We start from the raw sequence: 23,169 nt of genomic DNA, 5'->3' as shown, positions 1-23,169 counted from the left end.
TTGCGTTTGCAGAGCCCCTGATGTGCCTAAACAGTATAAACCCCCCACAAGTGACCCCATTTTGGAAACTAGACCCCACCAAGGAACTTATCTAGTTATGTGGTGAGCACTTTGAATCCCCAAGTGCTTCACAGAAGTTTACAATGCAGAGCCGTGAAAATAAAAAATAATTTTTCTTTCTTCAAAAATGATGTATTAGCAAGCAATTTTTTTATTTTCACAAGGGTAAAAGGAGAAATTGGACCCCAATTGTTGTTGCGCAGTTTGTTTCGAGTACACTGATACCCCATATGTGGGGGTAAACCACTGTTTGGGCACAAGTCGGGGCTCGGAAGTGAGGGAGCACCATTTGACTTTTTGAATACAAGATTGGCTGGAATCAATGGTGGCGCCATGTTGCGTTTGGAGACCCCTGATGTGCCTAAACAGTGGAAACCCCTCAATTCTACCTCCAACAGTTTCTCCTGAGTACGCTGATACCCCATGTGTGGGGGTAAACCACTGTTTGGGCACACGTCGGGGCTCAGAAGGTAAGTAGTGACTTTTGAAATGCAGACTTTGATGGAATGGTCTGCGGGCGTCACGTTGCGTTTGCAGAGCCCCTGATGTGCCTAAACAGTAGAAACCCCCACAAGTGACCCCATTTTGGAAACTAGACCCCCAAGGAACTTATCTAAATATGTGGTGAGCACTTTGAACCCCCAAGTGCTTCATAGAAGTTTACAACGCGGAGCGGTGAAAATAAGAAAAAAAATTCTTTCCTCAAAAATTATGTTTTAGCAAGCAATTATTTATTTTCACAAGAGTAACAGGAGAAATTGGACCCGAAACGTTGTTGTCCAGTTTGTCCTGAGTACGCTGATACTCCATATGTGGGGTGAACCACTGTTTGGGCACAAGTCGGGGCTCGGAAGGGAAGTAGTGACTTTTGAAATGCAGACTTCGATGGAATGGACTGCAGGCGTCACGTTGCGTTGCGTTTGCAGAGCACCTGATGTGCCTAAACAGTAGAAACCCCCCACAAGTGACCCCATTTTGGAAACTAGACCCTCAAGGAACATATCTAGATATGTGGTGAGCACTTTGAACCCCCAAGTGCTTCATAGAAGTTTACAACGCAGAGCCGTGAAAATAAAAAATAATTTTTCTTTCCTCAAAAATTATGTTTTAGCAAGCAATTTTTTATTTTCACAAGGGTAACAGGAGAAATTGGACCCCAATAATTGTTGCCCAGTTTGTCCTGAGTATGCTGGTACCCCATTTGTGGGGGTAAACCACTGTTTGGGCGCACGTCGGGGCTCGGAAGGGAGGCAGCACCATTTGACTTTTTGAATGCAAGATTGACTGAAATCAATGGTGGCGCCATGTTGCGTTTGGAGACCCCTGATGTGCCTAAACAGTGGAAACCCCTCAATTCTAACTCCAACACTAACCCCAACACACCCCTAACCCTAATCTCAACTCTAGCCATAACCCTAATCACAACCCTAACCACAACCCTAACCCCAACACACCCCTAATCCCAACACACCCCTAAACATAACCCTAACCACAGCCTAATCTTAACCCTATTTCCAACCCTATCCCTAAGGCTATGTGCCCACGTTGCGGATTTGTGTGAGATTTTTCCGCACCATTTTTGAAAAATCCGCAGGTAAAAGGCACTGCGTTTTACCTACGGATTTACGGCGGATTTCCAGTGTTTTTTGTGCGGGTTTCACCTGCGGATTCCTATTGAGGAACAGGTGTAAAACACTGCGGAATCCGCACAAAGAATTGACATGCTGGGAAAAATACAACACAGCGTTTCCGCGCTGTATTTTCCGCACCATGGGCACAGCGGATTTGGTTTTCCATTGGTTTACATGGTACTGTAAACCTGATGGAAAACTGCTACGAATCCGCAGCGGCCAATCCGCTGCAGATCCGCAGTCAAATCCGCAGCCAAATCTGCACCGTGTGCACATACCCTAACCCTAACCCTAGTGGCCCAAAAATATATATATATATTTTCTTTATTTTATTATTGTCCCTACCTATGGGGGTGATAAAGGAGGGGTATATCTATTATTTTTTTTTATTTTCATCGCTGTGATAGAACCTATCACAGTGATCAAAATGTACCTGTAACGAATCTGCCGGCTGGCAGATTCGGCGGGCACACTGCACATGCGCCCGCCATTTTGGAAGATGGCGGCGCCCATGGAACAGATGGATGGACGGGAGGGACACAGGAGGTCGGTAAGTATGAGGGGGGAATCGGACAGCGGGGGGGGGGGGCGGAAAGGAGGACGGAGGGGAGCGGAGGAGAGCAATGACAGGACGGAGGGGAGGAGATCGGTGGCGGGGGCAGATCGCGATCTCCAGCCATAGCTGATGCTATTGCAGCATCGGCCATGGCTGGATTGTAATATTTCACCAATTTTCATTGGTGAAATATTACTATTGCTGATTGAAAGTGAAACGTCCCTTTCAACAGCCAATCAGAGCGATCTTAGCAACGGGGGGGGGGGCGAAGCCACCCCCCTGGGCTCAAGTACAACTCCCCCTGTCCCTGTAGGGCGGGTGAAATTACAGTTAACCCTTTCACCCGGCCTGCAGGAGCGCGATCCGACCATGACACATATGCTGCGTCACAGGTCGGATTGGCACAGGTTTTCATGACACATACGTTGCGTCAAAGGTCGGGAAGGGCTTAATAATAATTTTTAAAAAATAAAATAAAATAAATAGTTATTCTCACCTTCCTGTGACACGTGACCGCAACGTCATCGCAGGTCCTTCGCACACAGCATCCCGGGGAACGGAAGGCGCCGCATACACCGCTGAGAGGCGGGAGGACTCCGGGGGCCATCAGAAGGTGAGTATATCACTATTTTTTATTTTAATTCTTTTTTTTTTTTTTACAATTATATGGTGCCCAGCACGTGGAGCAGAGTCTCCTCTCCTCCACCCTGGGTATCATCTGCACATGATCCGCTTACTTCCCGCATGGTGGGCATAGCCTCATGCGGGAAGTAAGCGGATCAATGCATTCCTATGTGTGCGGAATCCCCACGATTCCACAAATTAATGAACATGCTGCGTTTTTTTCCGGAATGCGTTTCCGCTCAGGAAAAAAATGCAGCATGTGCATACAAAATGCAGATTGCATTCTGTTAATAGGATGCTTAATGTGAGCGTTTTTATCCGCGTTTTTATAGCGAAAAAACGCGAGAAAAATCCAGAACGTGAGCACACAGCCTAAAAGAAGCCTTAATCCACTCAAAACCTAATAAGACTTTTGCTGTCTCTCTGTCAAGGGACAATATACATCCTCCTCAGTCACCTTTGGCATAAAAGGACTCCTTGCATGTTAATTAAGCTGCTTTGCATCTCCTTGTGCACTGCCATTTTACATAAAGGGAACTTGGAGTGTCAGCTCCTGTTTCCTTATGACAAATGGTACAGGAAAGAAAAAATGGGAGAGGGGATACAAGGGACCTCAATGATTTTTAATATTTGTTATGACACATATCTAAACTTTCAATAAACTGTGCATAAATCAATAAGTCCATTGTGTGTTTTCTCTGTATGCTTCATGTTTTAGTTTGCTTTTCCTCTGAGCTCATGTTTGGAAGGTTAATTGATGCTCGTCATGTTATTAGCTCTGCTAGCAGTCAGCTTCTTTCTGGGGTACGATTCAGCACAAACTTGCTCCCTCCCTCCTCCCCTCGTCATAGACTGTGAAGCATCATGATGTGAAACATTTACTGAGCTGTACCCTGAGAAACAATCGAGATTAAAAGTTTTGAGTAAAGCTATCTAATAACATATTAAAAACTTTTCATTTGTCATCATCTGTACTATTGATTTATGCAAAGTTTGATTTATTTCTATCCCAAATTATACACGATTCCCTATTCTTGTAGGAATTACATTACACATTGTTTTAAATAGGACAAAATTATTTTGAGAGTAAACTGAGAAAAAAAGAAAGCAATCAATTTGAAAATGGCACCCACTCAGTAGACGAATCGGTGTCTATTAGTGTTGAGCGATACCTTCCGATATTTGAAAGTATCGGATGGTATCGGCCGATATCCCAAAAATATCGGATATTATTATTATTATTATTATTATTATTATTTATTATTATAGCGCCATTTATTCCATGGCGCTTTACATGTGAGGAGGGGTATACATAATAAAACAAGTACAATAATCTTGAAAAATACAAGTCACAACTGGTACAGGAGGAGAGAGGACCCTGCCCGCGAGGGCTCACAATCTACAAGATATCACCGATACCGATACCCAATACCAATGCAAGTCAATGGGACACAAATATCGGAATGTATCCTGGATGGTTCCCAGGGTCTGAAGGAGAGGAAACTCTCCTTCAGGCCCTGGGATCCATATTAATGTAAAAAATAAAGAATAAAAATAAAAAATATGGATATACTCACCCCTCCGGCGAACCCTGGCTGTCACCGCTGCAAGCGTGTGCCTCAGTTCATAAGAATGCAGAGAGTGAAGGACCTCCGATGACGTCGCATTAGTGCGCATGCGCCGCCGAACTATGTCCCTGAAGTATTTCGCTGTGTTCCGGGACGCTGTGTTTCCAAACTAAATATACCCAAGTGTAATAACTTATCTTGGTATTGCAGACCCCCCAGTCCTCTAATAACCTTGGTCGCTCTTCTCTGCACCCACTCTAGTTCAGCTATATCTTTCTTATACACCGGAGACCAGAACTGTGCACAGTATTCTAAGTGTGGTCGAACTAGTGACTTGTATAGAGGTAAAATTATATTCTCCTCATGAGCATCTATGCCTCTTTTAATGCATCCCATTATTTTATTTGCCTTTGTAGCAGCTGCCTGACACTGGCCACTGAACATGAGTTTGTCATCCACCCATACTCCCAGGTCTTTTTCATTGACGGTTTTGCCCAGAGATTTAGAATTAAGCACATAGTTATACATCTTATTACTTCTACCCAAGTGCATGACCTTACATTTATCCCCATTAAAGCTCATTTGCCATTTATCAGCCCAAGCTTTTAGTTTACATAAATCATCCTGTAATATAAAATTGTCCTCCTCTGTATTGATTATCCTGCAGAGTTTAGTGTCATCTGCAAATATTGAAATTCCACTCTGAATGCCCCCTACAAGGTCATTTATAAATATGTTAAAAAGAGGGCCCAATACTGACCCCTGTGGTACCCCACAGCTTACCGCGACCCAGTCCGAGTGTGCTCCATTAATAACCACCCTTTGTTTCCTATCCCCGAGTCAGCTCTTAACCCACTTACACATATTTTCCCCTATCCCCATTATTCTCATTTTATGTATCAACCTTTTGTGTGGCACCGTATCAAAAGCTTTTGAAAAGTCCATATACACCACGTCCACTGGGTTCCCTTGGTCCAGTCCGGAACTTACCTCTTTATAGAAGCTTATCAGATTAGTCTGACAGGAACTGTCCCTAGTAAACCCGTGCTGATACTGGGTCATGAGGTTATTCCTCTTCAGATACTCCAGTATAGCATCCCTTAGAATGCCCTCCAGGATTTTACCCACAGTAGAGGTTAAGCTTACTGGCCGATAATTACCGAGTTCAGTTTTTGTCCCCTTTTTGAATATTGGCACCACATTTTCTATACGTCAGTCCTGTGGTACAGACCCCGTTATTATGGAGTCTTTAAAGATTAAAAATAATGGTCTATCAATGACTGTATTTAATTCCTGCAGTACTCGGGGGTGTATCCCATCCGGGCCCGGAGATTTGTCAATTTTAGTGATTTTTAGACGCCGACGCACTTCCTGCTGAGTTAAGCAGGTGACATTTAATGGGGAATTTTTGTTATCACTGATCATATTGTCTGCCATGGGATTTTCTTGTGTAAATGCTAATGAAAAAAAGTCATTTAGCATATTGGCTTTTTGCTCATCCTCATCCACCATTTCACCCAGACTATTTTTAAGGGGGCCAACACTATAATTTTTTAGTTTCTTACTATTTACGTAGTTAAAGAATATTTGGGGATTATTTTTACTCTCTCTGGCAAGGAGTCTCTCTGTCTCAATCTTTGCTGCCTTGATTTGCTTTTTACAGACTTTATTTAATTTTTTGTATGTATTTAATGCCTCATCACTACCTATTTCCTTTAATTCTCTAAATGCTTTCTTTTTGACAGTTATTGCGCCCTTTACAGCTCTATTTAGCCATATTGGTTTCCTCCTATTTCAAGTATGTTTATTCCCATACGGTATATACTGTGCACAGGTCCTATGCAGGATGCTAATAAATGTCTATGGATAGATATACCTATATCTATCCATCTATCTATCCATATATCTATCTAACTATCCATATATCTATCTACATCTATTCATAGATATATCTTAAGATAGATATATGAACAGATATATCTATCGCCTTCCTTCTATCTATCTATCCCATATCTATCTATCAACAGAAGGAATGAGATAGATATATAGATAGATCTATAGATATATGAATAGATAGATCTATGTATCTATCTATACATACAGTGGGGCAAAAAAGTATTTAGTCAGTCAGCAATAGTGCAAGTTCCACCACTTAAAAAGATGAGAGGCGTCTGTAATTTACATCATAGGTAGACCTCAACTATGGGAGACAAACTGAGAAAAAAAAAATCCAGAAAATCACGTCTGTTTTTTTAACATTTTATTTGCATATTATGGTGGAAAATAAGTATTTGGTCAGAAACAAACAATCAAGATTTCTGGCTCTCACAGACCTGTAACTTCTTCTTTAAGAGTCTCCTCTTTCCTCCACTCATTACCTGTAGTAATGGCACCTGTTTAAACTTGTTATCAGTATAAAAAGACACCTGTGCACACCCTCAAACAGTCTGACTCCAAACTCCACTATGGTGAAGACCAAAAAGCTGTCAAAGGACACCAGAAACAAAAATTGTAGCCCTGCACCAGGCTGGGAAGACTGAATCTGCAATAGCCAACCAGCTTGGAGTGAAGAAATCAACAGTGGGAGCAATAATTAGAAAATGGAAGACATACAAGACCACTGATAATCTCCCTCGATCTGGGGCTCCACGCAAAATCCCACCCTGTGGGGTCAGAATGATCACAAGAACGGTGAGCAAAAATCCCAGAACCACGTGGGGGGACCTAGTGAATGAACTGCAGAGAGCTGGGACCAATGTAACAAGGCCTACCATAAGTAACACACTACGCCACCATGGACTCAGATCCTGCAGTGCCAGACGTGTCCCACTGCTTAAGCCAGTACATGTCCGGGCCCGTCTGAAGTTTGCTAGAGAGCATTTGGATGATCCAGAGGAGTTTTGGGAGAATGTCCTATGGTCTGATGACACCAAACTGGAACGGTTTGGTAGAAACACAACTTGTCGTGTTTGGAGGAAAAAGAATACTGAGTTGCATCCATCAAACACCATACCAACTGTAAAGCATGGTGGTGGAAACATCATGCTTTGGGGCTGTTTCTCTGCAAAGGGGCCAGGACGACTGATCCGGGTACATGAAAGAATGAATGGGGCCATGTATCGTGAGATTTTGAGTGCAAACCTCCTTCCATCAGCAAGGGCATTGAAGATGAAACGTGGCTGGGTCTTTCAACATGACAATGATCCAAAGCACACCGCCAGGGCAACGAAGGAGTGGCTTCGTAAGAAGCATTTCAAGGTCCTGGAGTGGCCTAGCCAGTCTCCAGATCTCAACCCTATAGAAAACCTTTGGAGGGAGTTGAAAGTCCGTGTTGCCAAGCGAAAAGCCAAAAACATCACTGCTCTAGAGGAGATCTGCATGGAGGAATGGGCCAACATACCAACAACAGTGTGTGGCAACCTTGTGAAGACTTACAGAAAACGTTTGACCTCTGTCATTGCCAACAAAGGATATATTACAAAGTATTGAGATGAAATTTTGTTTCTGACCAAATACCGTATATACTCGAGTATAAGCCGAGATTTTCAGCCCATTTTTTTGGGCTGAAAGTCCCCCTCTCGGCTTATACTCGAGTCATATACCCGGGTGTCAGCAGGGGAGGGAGAGCGGGGGCTGTGTAATCATACTTACCTGCTCCCAGCGCGGTCCCTGCAGTCCCTGGCTTCTCCGGCGCTGCAGATTCTTCCTGTACTGAGCGGTCACATGGCACCGCTCATTACAGAAATGAATAGGCAGCTCCACCCCCATAGGGGAGGAGCCGCATATTCATTTCTGTAATGATCGGTGCCATGTGACCGCTCAATTACAGGAAGAAGCTGCAGCGGCGGAGAAGCCAGGGACTGCAGGGACCGCGCCGCAGCAGGTAAGGGGAGCGCAGCGCTATAATTACCTGCTCCTCGCTCCGGCTCCGTCTGCAGCGTCCTCTAGCAGTGACGCTCAGGTTAGAGGGCGCTGTGACGTAGTCAGTGCGCGCCCTCTGCTGAGCGTCAGTGCTGGAGACGGAGCCACACGAGGAGCAGGTAATTATTGAAAGCGCCGGCGTCCTGAGAAGAGAGGTGAGTATGTGATTTTTTTTTTTTATGGCAGCACCAGCAGCATTCTAAGGAGCACCTATGGGGCCATAAAGGTGCAGAGCATATATGGGGCACAGCATTATAAGGAGCATCTATGGGGCCATAAAGGTGCAGAGCATATAAGGGGCACAGCATTATAAGGAGCACCTATGGGGCCATAAAGGTGCAGAGCATATATGGGGCACAGCATTATAAGGAGCACCTATGGGGCCATAAAGGTGCAGAGCATATATGGGGCACAGCATTATAAGGAGCATCTATGGGGCCATAAAGGTGCAGAGCATATATGGGGCACAGCATTATAAGGAGCATCTATGGGGCTATAAAGGTGCAGAGCATATATGGGGCACAGCATTATAAGGAGCACCTATGGGGCCATAAAGGTGCAGAGCATATATGGGGCACAGCATTCTAAGGAGCATTTATGGGGCCATAATCAAAGGTGCAGAGCATTGTATATGGCACAACATTATAAGGAGCATCTATGGGGCCATAATCAAAGGTGCAGAGCATTCTATATAGCACAGTTGTATATGGAGCATCTATGGGGCAATAATGAACGGTATGGAGCATCTATTTTTATTTTTGAAATTCACCGGTAGATGCTGCATTTTCTACCCTAGGCTTATACTCGAGTCAATAAGTTTTCCCAGTTTTTTGTGGCAAAATTAGGGGGGTCGGCTTATACTCGGGTCGGCTTATACTCGAGTATATACGGTACTTATTTTCCACCATAATATGCAAATAAAATGTTAAAAAAAACAGACAATGTGATTTTCTGTATTTTTTTTTCTCAGTTTGTCTCCCATAGTTGAGGTCTACCTATGATGTAAATTACAGACGCCTCTCATCTTTTTAAGTGGTGGAACTTGCACTATTGCTGACTGACTAAATACTTTTTTGCCCCACTGTATATGTACGGATACTTCTATGTATGGACAGATATATCTATGGATAGATGTAGATAGATATATGGATAGTTAGGCTACTTTCACACATCAGTTTTTTACTGTCAGGCAGGATCCAGTGAATTTTTGAAAAAACGGATCTATTACAAATAGTGAAAAACTGATGCAACTGATCAGTTTTTTAGAGAGAGAACGAAATATGTGCATGATTTGAATGGAAAAATGCATGAAAAACCGGATTCATCATTTCACATCTCAGTTTCATACGTTTTTCGCCAAATTAGTCGCTGGGCGTTTTTTCGCCGGACAGAAAAAACGTTCCTCTGTATGTTTTCTCCATCCGCTGGAAACAGCTTTTTTGATGGATCCAGAAAAAAACTGATGAAACGTGAGGCCATCAGGCGCAATCTGGCACTAATACAACTCTAAGAAAAAAAAACCGGATCCGTTTTTTTCAAAACTCGCCGAATTGTGCCTGACAGCAAAAACCTGATGTGTGAAAGTAGTCAGATAGATATATGGATAGATATATCTATGTATCTATAGATATAGCCATCTATAAATATATCTATAGATAGATATAGCCATAGTTATCTACTATATAATTGTCTAAGGGTCACTTCCGTCTTTCTGTCTGTCTGTCCTTCTGTCTGTCACGGATATTCATTGGTCGCGGCCTCTGTCTGTCTTTGAAATCCATGTCGTTGATTGGTCGTGGCAAAACAGCCACGACCAATCAGCGGGGGGCACAGTCCGGAAGAAAACGGCAGCTCCTTCCTCCACGCAGTCAGTGCCCGGCGCCCGCATACTCCCCTCCAGTCAGCGGTCACACAGGGTTAATGGCAGCGTTGACCGCGGTGTAACGCACTCGGTTAACGCTGCTATTAACCCTGTGTGACCAACTTTTTACTATTCATGCTGCCTATGCAGAATGAATAGTGAAAATATCTAATGTTAAAAATAATAATAAAAAAAAAAAAATAGTTACATACTCACCCTCGGTTGGCCCCCGGATCGAAGCGACCGGTTACTGATGCTCCTCACGACGCCCCGGTGACCGCTCCATGCATTGCGGTCTCACGAGACCGCTACGTCATCATCTCGCGAGACCGCAATGCACTCTTCAGACCGGAGAGCGCGACGAGCATCGGTAACCAGCCGCTTCGATCCGGAAGGTGAGCATGTAACTATTTTTTATTTTAATTATTTTTTTTAACAGGGATATGGTGCATACTACGTTACTGGCCTATATACTAAGTGACTGGGCAGTATACTACGTGACTGTGCTGTATACTACTTGGCTCTGTGCTGTATACTACGTGACTGGGCAATATGCTATGTGGCTGGGCAATATACTATGTGGCTGGGCAGTATACTACATGACTACGTGCCTGTGCTGTATACTACGTGGCTGGGCAATACACTACGTGGCTGAGCAATACACTACGTGGCTGGGCAATACACTACGTGGCTGGGCAATACACTACGTGACTGGGCAATATACTACGTGACTGAACAATATACTATGTGTCTGTGGTGTATACTACGTCACTGGGCAATATACTATGTGGCTAGGCAATATACTATGTGACTGGGCAATATACTACGTGGCTCTGTGCTGTATACTACGTCACTGGGCAATATACTACGTGGCTAGGCAATATACTACATGGCTGGGCAATATACTACGTGGCTCTGTGCTGTATACTACGTCACTGGGCAATATGCTACGTGGTTAGGCAATATACTATGTGGACATGCATATTCTAGAATACCCGATGCGTTAGAATCGGGCCACCATCTAGTATCTATAGATATTTCCATAGATATCCATGTACAGATATATAGATTTATCCATAGATATATAATAGCAAGGCCAATGTTGATTAATGAACATCTAATATATAAAGCTGAGTGTGTGTGTGTGTGGGTGTGTGTGTGTATGTGTGTATGTCCGGGATTGGCATCTGCACCGTCGCAGCTACAGCCACAAAATTTTGCACAGTCACACGTCTGGACCCCGAGAGCGTCATAGGCTATGTTGTGAGGCGAAATTTTAACCCCGCACTTTCCAATTCACCAAACAATTTTGTCCCTATCTACATAATGGGGAAAAAGTGAAAGGAAAAGTGTTGGAGGCGTCGCAGCTACAGCCACAAAATTTTGCACAGTCACATGTCTGGACCCCGAGAGCATCATAGGCTATGTTGTGAGATGAAATTTTAACCCCGCGCTTTCCAATTCACCAAACAATTTTGCCCCTATCTACATAATGGGGAAAAGTGAAAGGAAAAGTGCTGCAGGCAAATTGACAGCTGCCAGATGTGAACAAGGGGGACTTAAAGAATGAGAGCGATGGCGCCAAAGAGTATATACCGTACAATTGCTAAGGTGGGGCCCCGACATGGGATACCCACCACACACAAGGATATGAACACACACACAAAAGGCGCCACAAACTACCACGTGCTTGAACACATATTACCCTCAGCACACATTTCACCACACATACACCAACCTCGCCACATAAAAGTCAAAACACAAAAGTCGCCGCTCAAAACTCGCCACGCGCAAAACTCGCCACATGCAAAAACTAGGCTCACGCAAAACTCGCCACAAGTGCAAAACTCACCTCATGGAAAACTCGCCACACGCAAAACTTGCACACGCGGAAAAATTGCCACATGCACAAAAGTTGCAACACATGCAAAAGTTGCCTCACACAAAACTTGCACATACTCAAAAGGCACCACACATAAAACTCGCCACACGCAAAACTTGGCATGCGCAAAACTTGCTGCACACAACTTGCTACACTAACCTGTCACATGCAACTCGACACACAAAAAGTTGCTACACGCATGTCCCCACACAAAACTCATCTCACAAAAGTCGCTACATGCATGTCGCCACACGCAACTCAACACACACAACTTGACAAACGAAACTCGCCCTAAAACACACACAAGTCTGGTATTATTCTTCAAAAATAAAAATCTGATTAATAAGCAGACAAACTACAAAAGCAACAAATGTACCATATAGGAAATACGTCAGCTGTTAGTCACATGACCTGTCTATTATGTGTATGTGTGAGCTAATATATACAGCCAGGGGGAGGGCTTCCTGTTGGCTGGGGATTTATCAGGCTGCCAATTTAGCTTACAAATACTGAGGTAAAAATACTGAGCAAATAACGTGTGAACGAGGTCTAATACAGGAGGAGATGACACAGGTATATACTATATACAGGGGAGATGACACACAGATATTTACTATATACAGGAGAGATGACACACAGGTATATACTATATACAGGAGGAGATGACATACAGGTATATACTATAAACAGGGGAGATGACACACAGCAGGTATATACTATATACAGGTGAGATGACATACAGGTATATACTATATACAGGAGATGACATACAGGTGTATACTATATATAAGGGAGATGACAAACATGTATATACTGAGGTGAAAATGAGAGGTGTGAGGTGAAAATGAAAAGGTGTGAGTGCAAAATGAGAGGAGTGAGGGAAAATAGTGGAGTGATCAGAAAATGACAGATGTGAGGTCGAAATGACAAGTGTTAGGGGGGAATGAGAGGGGTGAGGGAGAAAATGAGAGGTGTGAGGGAAAAAATAGAGATGTGAGGGGGAAAATGAAAGATGTGATTGGGAAAATGAGAGGCGTGATGGGAAAATAAGAGAAGTGAGGTGCTATAACTAACCATAGATATCTACTATGCCCAGGCAACGCCGGGCTCTTCAGCTAGTGTTTAATAAAAATAAAAAAATAAAACGGAAAAAAAATGTCGTGGGCTCCCACGCAATTTTCTGCGCCAGAGGGGAAAAGCCGATGGCCGATATTTGAAATACCCATGGCCCCTTCCCAGGCTATGAATATCAGCCCGCAGCTGTCTGCGTAGCCTTCACTGGCAATTAAAATAGGGGGACCAACCCAAAAAATGACGTGGGATCCCCCTATATTTTATAGCCAGAAAGGCTATGCAGACAGCTGCAGGCTGATATTCATAACCTAGAGAGGGGCCATGGATATTTGCACCCCCCCCCCCCTTACACCCCCCGGCTACAAATACCAGCCCCCAACCACCCCAGAAATGGCGCATCTGTAGCCCCTCTCTTCCCACTCCCCTGTAGCGGTGGGATATGGGGTAATAAGGGGTTAAGGTCACCTTGCTAATGTAAGGTGACATTAAGCCCGGTTAATAATGGAAAGGTGTCAATAAGAGGCCTATCCATTATCAATCCTATAAAAGAGTTAAACAAAAAAATGTCTTTGTGGTATTTTCCTGATGAAGAGGTCAGATAGACCTTGAAACGCGCTGAATAAACCAAACGAGTTTCTCATTACATTTGAATCTGTATTAGGTTAGGTTCACATTGCGTTAATGCAATCCGTTTAGCGCATATGCTAACGGAATGCGCTAACGCAATGTGCAAAAAGGGATTGCGTTTAGCGATCTGCGCTAGCGAGAACGGACCCAAAAACGCTGCAAGCAGCGTTCGAGGTCCGTCAGAAAATAACGGGACATCGCTAACGCATGCCAAAAATGGCATATGTTAGCGATGCGTTAGATACATTGCAGTCAATGGCTGCGCTAACGGATCCGTTACATTGCGTTAGTGGCATATATGGAACGGATTCCGTTAGCGGACTGCCACTAACGCAATGTGAACCCAGCCTTATTGTGGCAACGCAGACCTAATCCACAAACTATCCTGCACAACGTCTCTGAGAAGGTCGCGTGGGCAGCCCGTGGATCTGCAGCAGCCGATACGCACATGCTTTTGCTTTACACCATCAGGTGAGCAGCTCCCTGTTAAAAAAAAATCACTTAATCTGAGAATAAGACCCTATATGCGCTTTTTGTCTCCCTAATCTACTATATGTATGTACTGTATGTCTATATGTATGTGTTGTATGTACTGTATGTCGTATGCACTGTATGTCGTATGTACTATATGTCATGCTGTATGTACTGTATGTTATGTTGTATGTTCTATTGTATGTACTGTATCTTGTATGTACTGTATGTTGTATGTACTGTCGTATGTTCTGTATGTACTGTTGTATGTTCTGTATGTACTGTTGAATGTTCTGTTGTATGTACTATATGTCATATGTTGGATGTACTGTTGTATGTTATGTATGTACTGTTGCATGTGCTGTATGTTATATGTTGTATGTTCTGTATGTCATATGTTGTATGTAGTATGTTATATGTACTGTAGGTCATATGTTGTATGTACTATTGTATGTACAGTACGTCATATGTTGTATGTACTTGTTATATGTTATATGTACTGTATGTGGGGTTTGTTTTTGTTTTTTTTTACATTTAACACATTAGCCGGCTGATGGGACTACTACTGTCCCATCATTGGCTAATGTGTCAATCACTGTCGCAGGCTTAGCCCGATGGGACTTGCAGTACTATCGGACGATGCCTGCATGCACACACACACCCAAAGACCCCCCCACAGCCCCCCGGCAGCCCCGCAGATGCACCGGCAGACCCCCCGCAGACCCACTGACAGCTCTCAGACTCCGCCAGCACACACAGACATGCACACAGTCACCGCCCACACACTCCCTCCTCCCGATCTGCGGCGCTTCATCCGCAGCTAAACTGCAGATCTTTTTTACACCTGCGGTTTTGCTGTGGATGTGCCCGACTCAATGTAAGTCAATGGGTGCAGAAACGCTGCAGATCCGCACAAAGAATTGGCATGCTGCGGAAAAAACGCTGCATATCCACTCGTTTTTTTCCGCAGCATGGGCACAGCGGATTGGGTTTTACATAGGTTTACATGGTACTGTAAACCGCATGGGAAACTGCTGCAGATCCGCAGCGTCAAAAACTCTGCGGATCCGCGGTAAAATCCGCAAAGTGTGCACATAGCCTGATGCTGCACTGACCTGCGTCAAACGCAACATGTTGGATTTTGTTGCGGTCGGCGCAGCTTCAAAACGACGCATGTGGAGGCATCCGCATGGCCTGCGTACCCAATGTTAAAGATAGGGTACGCAGGACGCATGCAGATGTAGGCGGTGCTGAAGGAGGAGGCATGGCAGTGGGCGGGGCTTCACGGAGGAAGAAGGCTTTCGTCCGCAGCCCCGCTGAACACTAGTGTGAAGCTAACCTAACACAAAACTGCTAATAAACATAACCACAAGAAGGATTTCATCAACCAAGGTATCATTTTAATCAGTATAACTGCGCCGACCTGACTGTCTGTAGGTTACTGTGCACAATCCTGCTGACTGGGGTTCCCTTTAAATAAAAAACAACCTATACATTTTTAGTATCTACGAACATGTAATGACGTGGAGAATCACAATGGCAGGTTAGGCCCCTTTCACACATCAGTTTTTAGCAGTTAGGCACAATCCGGCGAATTTTTAAAAAAATGGATCCGTTGCAAATTGTGAAAAACTGATGCGACAGATCCGTTTTTTTTCGCTGGATCTGACTTTTTTTTTTACCATGGGATAGAGTTTGGACTTCCTGTTCCGGGGTGAGGGGAGAGAGAGAGGGGGGAGAGAAAGAAAGAGAAGGGGAGGGAGAAAGAGACAGAGAGAAGGGGAGGGGGGAGGAAGAGAGAAGGGGAGGGGGGAGGGAGAGAGAGAAGCGGAGGGGGGAGGGAGAGAGAGAGAAGGGGAGGGGGGAGGGAGAGAGAGAGAGAAGGGGAGGGTGGAGGGAGAGAGAGAGAAGGGGAGGGGGAGGGAGAGAGAGAGAAGGGGGGGGAGAGAGAGAAGGGGAGAGGGAGAGAGAGAGAGAGAAGGGGAAGGGGGAGGGAGAGAGAGAGAGAGAGAAGGGGAGGGGGAGGGAGAGAGAGAGAGAGAGAGAGAGAAGGGGAAGGGGGAGAGAGAGAGAGAGAAGGGGGGGAGGGAGAGAGAGAGAGAAGGGGGGAGGGAGAGAGAGAAGGGGGGAGGGAGAGAGAGAAGGGGGGAGGGAGAGAGAGAAGGGGAGAGAGAGAGAGAGAAGGGGAGGGGGGAGGGGGGAGGGAGAGAGAAGGAGGGAAGAGGGAAAGGAGAGATAAGGAGGGAAAAGAGAGAGAGAGAGAAGGGGAGGGGGAGGGAGAGAGAGAGAGAGAGAGAGAAGGGGAGGGGGAGAGAGAGAGAGAAGGGGAGGGGGAGGGAGAGAGAGAGAAGGGGAGGGGGAGGGAGAAGGGGAGGGAAGGAAGGAGGGAAAGAAGGGAAGGGGGAGGGAGAGAGAAGGGAAGGGGGGAGGGAGAGAGAAGGAGGGAAGAGGGAAAGGAGAGATAAGGAGGGAAAGGAGAGAGAGAGAGAGAGAGAGAAGGGGAGGGGGGAGGGAGAGAGAGAAGCGGAGGGGGGAGGGAGAGAGAGAGAAGGGGAGGGGGGAGGGAGAGAGAGAGAGAAGGGGAGGGTGGAGGGAGAGAGAGAGAAGGGGAGGGGGAGGGAGAGAGAGAGAAGGGGGGGAGAGAGAGAAGGGGAGAGGGAGAGAGAGAGAGAGAAGGGGAAGGGGGAGGGAGAGAGAGAGAGAGAGAAGGGGAGGGGGAGGGAGAGAGAGAGAGAGAGAAGGGGAAGGGGGAGAGAGAGAGAGAGAAGGGGGGGAGGGAGAGAGAGAGAGAGAAGGGGGGAGGGAGAGAGAGAAGGGGGGAGGGAGAGAGAGAAGGGGGGAGGGAGAGAGAGAAGGGGAGAGAGAGAGAGAAGGGGAGGGGGGAGGGGGGAGGGAGAGAGAAGGAGGGAAGAGGGAAAGGAGAGATAAGGAGGGAAAAGAGAGAGAGAGAGAAGGGGAGGGGGAGGGAGAGAGAGAGAGAGAGAGAAGGGGAGGGGGAGAGAGAGAGAGAGAAGGGGAGGGGGAGGGAGAGAGAGAGAAGGGGAGGGGGAGGGAGAAGGGGAGGGAAGGAAGGAGGGAAAGAAGGGAAGGGGGAGGGAGAGAGAAGGGAAGGGGGGAGGGAGAGAGAAGGAGGGAAGAGGGAAAGGAGAGATAAGGAGGGAAAGGAGAGAGAGAGAGAGAGAGAGAGAGAGAGAGAGAGAGAGAGAGAGAGAGAGAGAGAGAGAGAGAGAGAGAGAGAGAGAGAGAGAGAGAGATGGAAAATGCATGATTTTTTTTTTTTTTTTAAAGAAAAAACGGAATCGGTTGGCGGATTTTATCATTTCACCTCACGTTTCATCCGTTTTTCGCCTGATCCATTGCTGTGTGTTTTTTCGCCGAAGAGATAAAACGTTCCTATGTAAGTTTTTTCCTGCCGCCGGCCGTTTTTTTCGCTGGATCTGACTTTTTTTTTACCATGGGATAGAGTTTGGACTTCCTGTTCCGGGGTGAGGGGAGAGAGAGAGGGGGGAGAGAAAGAGAGAGAGGGGGGGAGAGAAAGAAAGAAAGAAGGGGAGGGAGAGATAGACAGAGAGAAGGGGAGGGGGGAGGGAGAGAGAGAGAGAAGGGGAGGGGGGGAGGGAGAGAGAGAGAGAGAGAGAGAAGGGGAGGGGGGAGGGAGAGAGAGAGAGAAGGGGATGGGGAGGGAGAGACAAAGAACGGGAAGATATACTCTTGTTTTGTGGACTTCAAGAAAGCCTTCGACTCAGTGTGGCACCCAGGACTATTCCTAAAATTGCTGGGGAGCGGAATAGGAGGCAAAACATATGATGTCATCCGAAGCTCCTACACAGAGAACAGTTGCCGTGTGAAGGTGAACGGAAGGAGGACGGCCTATTTCCAACAAAGTCGAGGAGTGACACAGGGCTGCAGCCTCAGTCCAACGCTCTTTAACATCTACATCAATGAGCTGGCAGTGGCCCTAGAGTCCTCCTCAGCACCAGGACTCACCCTCCATGACACCCAGGTGAAATTTCTGCTGTAGGCAGACGACCTCGTGCTGTTATCACCAACTGAGAAAGGCCTCCAAGATCATCTGAAAATCCTAGAGACCTTCAGCAGCACATGGGCACTGCCAATCAACGAGAAAAAAAACTAATATCATGGTGTTCCAGAAAAGAAAGCAGAAACCCACTGGCAATCCTACCTTTATGATAGACAACCGTCCACTTACTGAAACCAACAGGTACACCTACCTGGGCCTAGAACTCAGCCAGTCAGGGAGCTTCAAGCAAGCCATAGAGTCACTAAAAGACAAGGCATCCAAAGCCTTCTATGCCATCAGAAGGCGTCTGTACCACCTCAAGGCACCAGTAACAGTATGGCTAAAAATTTTTGACTCCATCATTGCCCCAAGTCTGGGGCCCAGTCTCATACCCAAACTGGTCAAAGTGGGACGCTGGGCCGACAGAAATATTCCACCTAGAGTTCTGCAAGCATCTTCTCCAAGTCCATCGGAGCACATCAAATAGCGCCTGCCGAGCAGAGCTGGGCAGATACCCACTACACATCGCAATAAAGAAGAAGGCGCTGTCATTCAAGGCTCATCTACAAAGTAGCAGTCCCAGCTCCTACCATCACAAAGCCTTCCTACACCAGGAAGCCTCAGGAAGCCTCCCAAGGAAAAGTACCCAAAGCCAGTCTGACCAAGCTATCAACCTCCATGGCCTGACAAAAGGTGAAATCCAGAAAATGGTACACAAAGTCAAAGAGGAATATCTCAGCATCTGGAGGAACGACATAAACAAATCCCAGAAACTGACAATATACCGGAATCTACAGAGGGAGTACAAACTGGCCCCATATCTAGAGAAACTAGAAAACCCCAAAGATCGACAGATCCTGAGCCGGTACAGACTGAGCGCCCACAGCCTACTCATCGAATCCGGGCGGCACCGACAGAACTACAAGCCTCGAGAGAGCAGACTCTGCCAGCAGTGCCCCCAGGAGGCCGTGGAGGATGAGGCCCACTTCCTGCTGAGGTGCCCCAAATACTCCGCAGTGAGGGACACTCACTTCAAGAGACTGTCTGATCTCCTCCCAGACTTCACCTCCAAGGAGGAGGAAGAGAAACTGCCGATAATACTGGGGGAAGAGGAAAGTGCAGTGGCCGTAGCAGCGGAATATGTCAGTGCCTGCCACAGACTAAGAGGAGCCTGATATGTCATGGACTCCTATACCCCAACACTGGACACGTCCCTATCCCCCGACTAAAGAGCCTGATATGTCATGGACTCCTATACCCCACCCTGGAAACATCCCCTATCCTCTAAAAGGAATTTGATATTCCTTGGACCTCTATAACCCCCCCTCCCCCACCACCGTATTTTTACCATATGCTTTGGCAATGCTAACATGTACTTAGTCCTGCCAATAAAGCTCATTTGAATTGAATTGAGAGAGAGAGAGAGAGAAGGGGATGGGGGAGGGAGAGAGAGAGAAGGGGAGGGGGGAGGGAGAGAGAGAGAGAAGGGGAGGGGGGAGGGAGACAGAGACAAGGGGAGGGGGGAGGGAGACAGAGACAAGGGGAGAGAGACAAGGGGAGAGAGACAAGGGGAGGGAGACAAGGGGAGGGAGACAGAGACAAGGGGAGGGAGACAGAGACAAGGGGAGGGAGACAGAGACAAGGGGAGGGAGACAGAGACAAGGGGAGGGAGACAGAGACAAGGGGAGGGAGACAGAGAGAGACAAGGGGAGGAAGAGAGAGACAAGGGGAGGGAGAGAGAGACAAGGGGAGGGAGACAAGGGGAGGGAGAGAGAGAGAGACAAGGGGAGGGAGAGAGAGAGAAGGGGAGGGAGAGAGAGAGACAGAGAGACAAGGGGAGAGAGACAAGGGGAGAGAGACAAGGGGAGGGAGACAGAGACAAGGGGAGGGAGACAGAGACAAGGGGAGGGAGACAGAGACAAGCGGAGGGAGACAGAGAGAGACAAGGGGAGGAAGAGAGAGACAAGGGGAGGGAGAGAGAGACAAGGGGAGGGAGACAAGGGGAGGGAGAGAGAGAGAGAGACAAGGGGAGGGAGAGAGAGAGAGACAAGGGGAGGGGGGAGAGAGACAAGGGGAGGGGGAGAGAGAAGGGGAGGGGGAGAGAGACAAGGGGAGGGAGAGAGAGAGACGGGGAGGGAGAGAGAGAGACGGGGAGGGAGAGAGAGAGACAAGGGGAGGGAGAGAGAGAGACAAGGGGAGGGAGAGAGAGAGACAAGGGGAGGGAGAGAGAGACAAGGGGAGGGAGAGAGAGACAAGGGGAGGGAGAGAGACAAGGGGAGGGAGAGAGAGACAAGGGGAGGGAGAGAGAGACAAGGGGAGGGAGAGAGAGACAAGGGGAGGGAGAGAGAGAAGGGGAAGGAAGGAAGGAGGGAAAGAAGGGAAGGGGGAGGGAGAGAGAAGGGAAGGGGGGAGGGAGAGAGAGAGAGAGAAGGGGGGAGGGAGAGAGAGAGAGAGCGAGAGAGAGAAGGGGGAGGGAGAGAGAGAGAGAAGGGGGGAGAGAAAGAGAAGGGGGGAGGGAGAGAGAGAGAGAGAGAAACATGGGAAACTGCTGCGGATCCGCAGCAAAATCCGCAACGTGTGCACATACCCTCATAGAACGGCCACAGGGAAAAGAGCAGACAAGTTATGGCTCTTATAGCGGCTGTACGGAAAAGTAACAAGCACCGCAGACAGGGGGCCGTCTACTAAGGGTATGTACACACGGTCAGTAAACGCTGCAGGTTGGACACTAGAGGGCAGCACGGTGGCTCAGTGGTTAGCAGTGCAGCCTTGCAGTGCTGGAGTCCTGGGTTCAAGTCTTAAGGTACCGTCACACTCAGCAACTTTGCAACGAGAACGACAAAAATCTGTGATGTTGCAGCGTCCTGGATAGCGATCTCGTTGTGTTTGACACGCAGCAGCGATCAGGATCCCGCTGTTAGATCGCTGGTTGGAGCTAGAAGTCCAGAACTTTATTTGGTCGTTAGATCGGCGTGTATCGCTGTGTTTGACATCAAAAGCAACGACGCCAGCAACGTTTTTACATGGAGCGTGAACGATAAGTGAGTCGCCGTTACGTCACTGGATCGCTCCTGCATCATTCTGTTTGACGTCTCTACAGCGACGCTCCAGCTATCTAGTTTAGGTCGGATCGTTGTATATAGCGCTGGAGCGTCGCTGAGTGTGACGGTACCTTTACCAAGGACAACATCTGCAAGGAGTTTGTATGTTCTCCCCGTGTTTGCGCGGGTTTCCTCCCACATTCCAAAGACATACTGATAGGGAATTTAGATTGTGAGCCCCATTGGAGACAGCGATGATAATGTGGCAAACTGTAAAGCGCTGCGGAATGTTAGCGCTACATAAAAATAAAGATTACTTGCGCAGTGGTCAGATGTTACATCAGAGTGGATGGGATATCAAGAAATCCCATGTCCAAAATGCATCCAAAGATGCCCGTGGCTCACCCGTAGAGATGGACATGCGGCGCATCTTTACAGACCGTAGCATGACTATTTATCTTGCGGAGACGCTCAGTCTCTGCAAGATAAATTTCACCCATATGAGAAAGTCCACATGGTCAGTAATCGGCAGCGCTTTGGACGGGGACATGTTCACTGCGTCCAAAGCGCTGCCGGCTATTGCAGGCAGGTGATTCCGCATGTGATCACTGAACCACGGGGAATCACCGCACCCAATACATTGTACAGGTGATATTTAGCGTGCCTCTGCAAGATAAGACATGCTGCGGTCTGGAGAGACAAGCCGCATGTCCATCTCCATAGATAAACCGCGAGCGCCGATGCACGCATAGTGGAGCTGGGATATATGGAAAACCCATCCACTACGCTGTGCATGCTGCGGATGTAGGCAGCGTTTACTGACCGTGTGCACCTACCCTACAATATAATGGACAAGGTGAATCCACACGGCTCATAGAGGATTCTCCTATGATCTATAGCTGGCAGCGCTTTAGATGCATTGGACATGCGCTGCGTCCAAAGCGCGGACAAATCCTGACTGTGTGCACACACTCTTACTCCCGCACGGAGTGGGGCCGTCTCCTAACTCCTGCAGAGAGGAGCTCTATGTGCCGGGCGCCACCACACATGCAGCCACAACAGCTCGAGTGGCAGAAGTCCTGACTTGGGCACACTGTACTGAGGGACCCTCGGGGCACAAAGCGGGAGCAATGCCGGAGCGCTGCTGCCCGACCGCACCACAGCTTCTGGGCCGCACACAGCGGTATCAGCGAGCACTGCGGGCCAAACACTCAGTCCCACTCACCTTGAGAGCCGTCGCTTCCTAGAAGACAAGGACCTTGATGACGTTCAGCCACGTGACACTAGACTCACGTGACGTCATTTTAGTGTGACTGTATAAAAGGTGCATTAGCCCGCGTTTGCTCTGCAGGAACTTAGGATCCGGCCCAGAACAAGCAACAATGGTGGCTGTAACGATACTGTGAAGGAGCTTATAGGAGTGTCATTCTGCAGGACCGGGGCTGGACAGACTTCTCCATGGGGGGTGGCTTGGGGGGCCCAGTACTTGGATAAGGGACAGATCCTCCCTGGGGGGCCCAGTGCTTTGATAAGGGACAGATCCTCCCTGGGGGGCCCAGTGCTTTGATAAGGGACAGATCCTCCCTGGGGGGCCCAGTGCTTGGATAAGGGACAGATCCTCCATGGGGGTTCAGTACTTGGATAAGGGACAGACTCCTCCCTGGGGGTTCAGTAGTTGGATAACGGACAGACTCCTCCCTGGGGGGCTCAGTGCTTGGATAATAAGGCTAGGGTCACATTGCGTTGTGTGACCGCGTTTAACGGACTACGTTACTCCGCGGCATAACGCGGTGTAGCGTAGTTCGTTAACACCGCCATTGCCTGTAATGGCG

At 47.4% G+C, this 23,169-nt stretch overlaps 1 protein-coding gene across 2 annotated transcripts in view; it reads right to left on the bottom strand.

The window, feature by feature from the left end:
• TXN2 (thioredoxin 2) overlaps positions 1-22,720 on the bottom strand; it is a 169,626-nt gene extending 146,906 nt beyond the window's left edge. Inside the window, exon 1 of one of the 2 annotated variants that reach the window (XM_069737167.1) lies at positions 22,563-22,720. The gene's annotated coding sequence lies outside the window, so the exon portion shown is untranslated. The remainder of the gene's footprint in view (positions 1-22,562) is intronic. The other variant, XM_069737168.1, reaches the window with a different exon arrangement.
• Between the last annotated feature and the right edge of the window lie 449 nt (positions 22,721-23,169).

Source organism: Ranitomeya imitator, chromosome 8 (genome assembly GCF_032444005.1).
Source record: "Ranitomeya imitator isolate aRanImi1 chromosome 8, aRanImi1.pri, whole genome shotgun sequence".
Taxonomy (NCBI): domain Eukaryota; kingdom Metazoa; phylum Chordata; class Amphibia; order Anura; family Dendrobatidae; genus Ranitomeya; species Ranitomeya imitator.
This window is presented reverse-complemented; position numbering and strand designations above follow the sequence as displayed.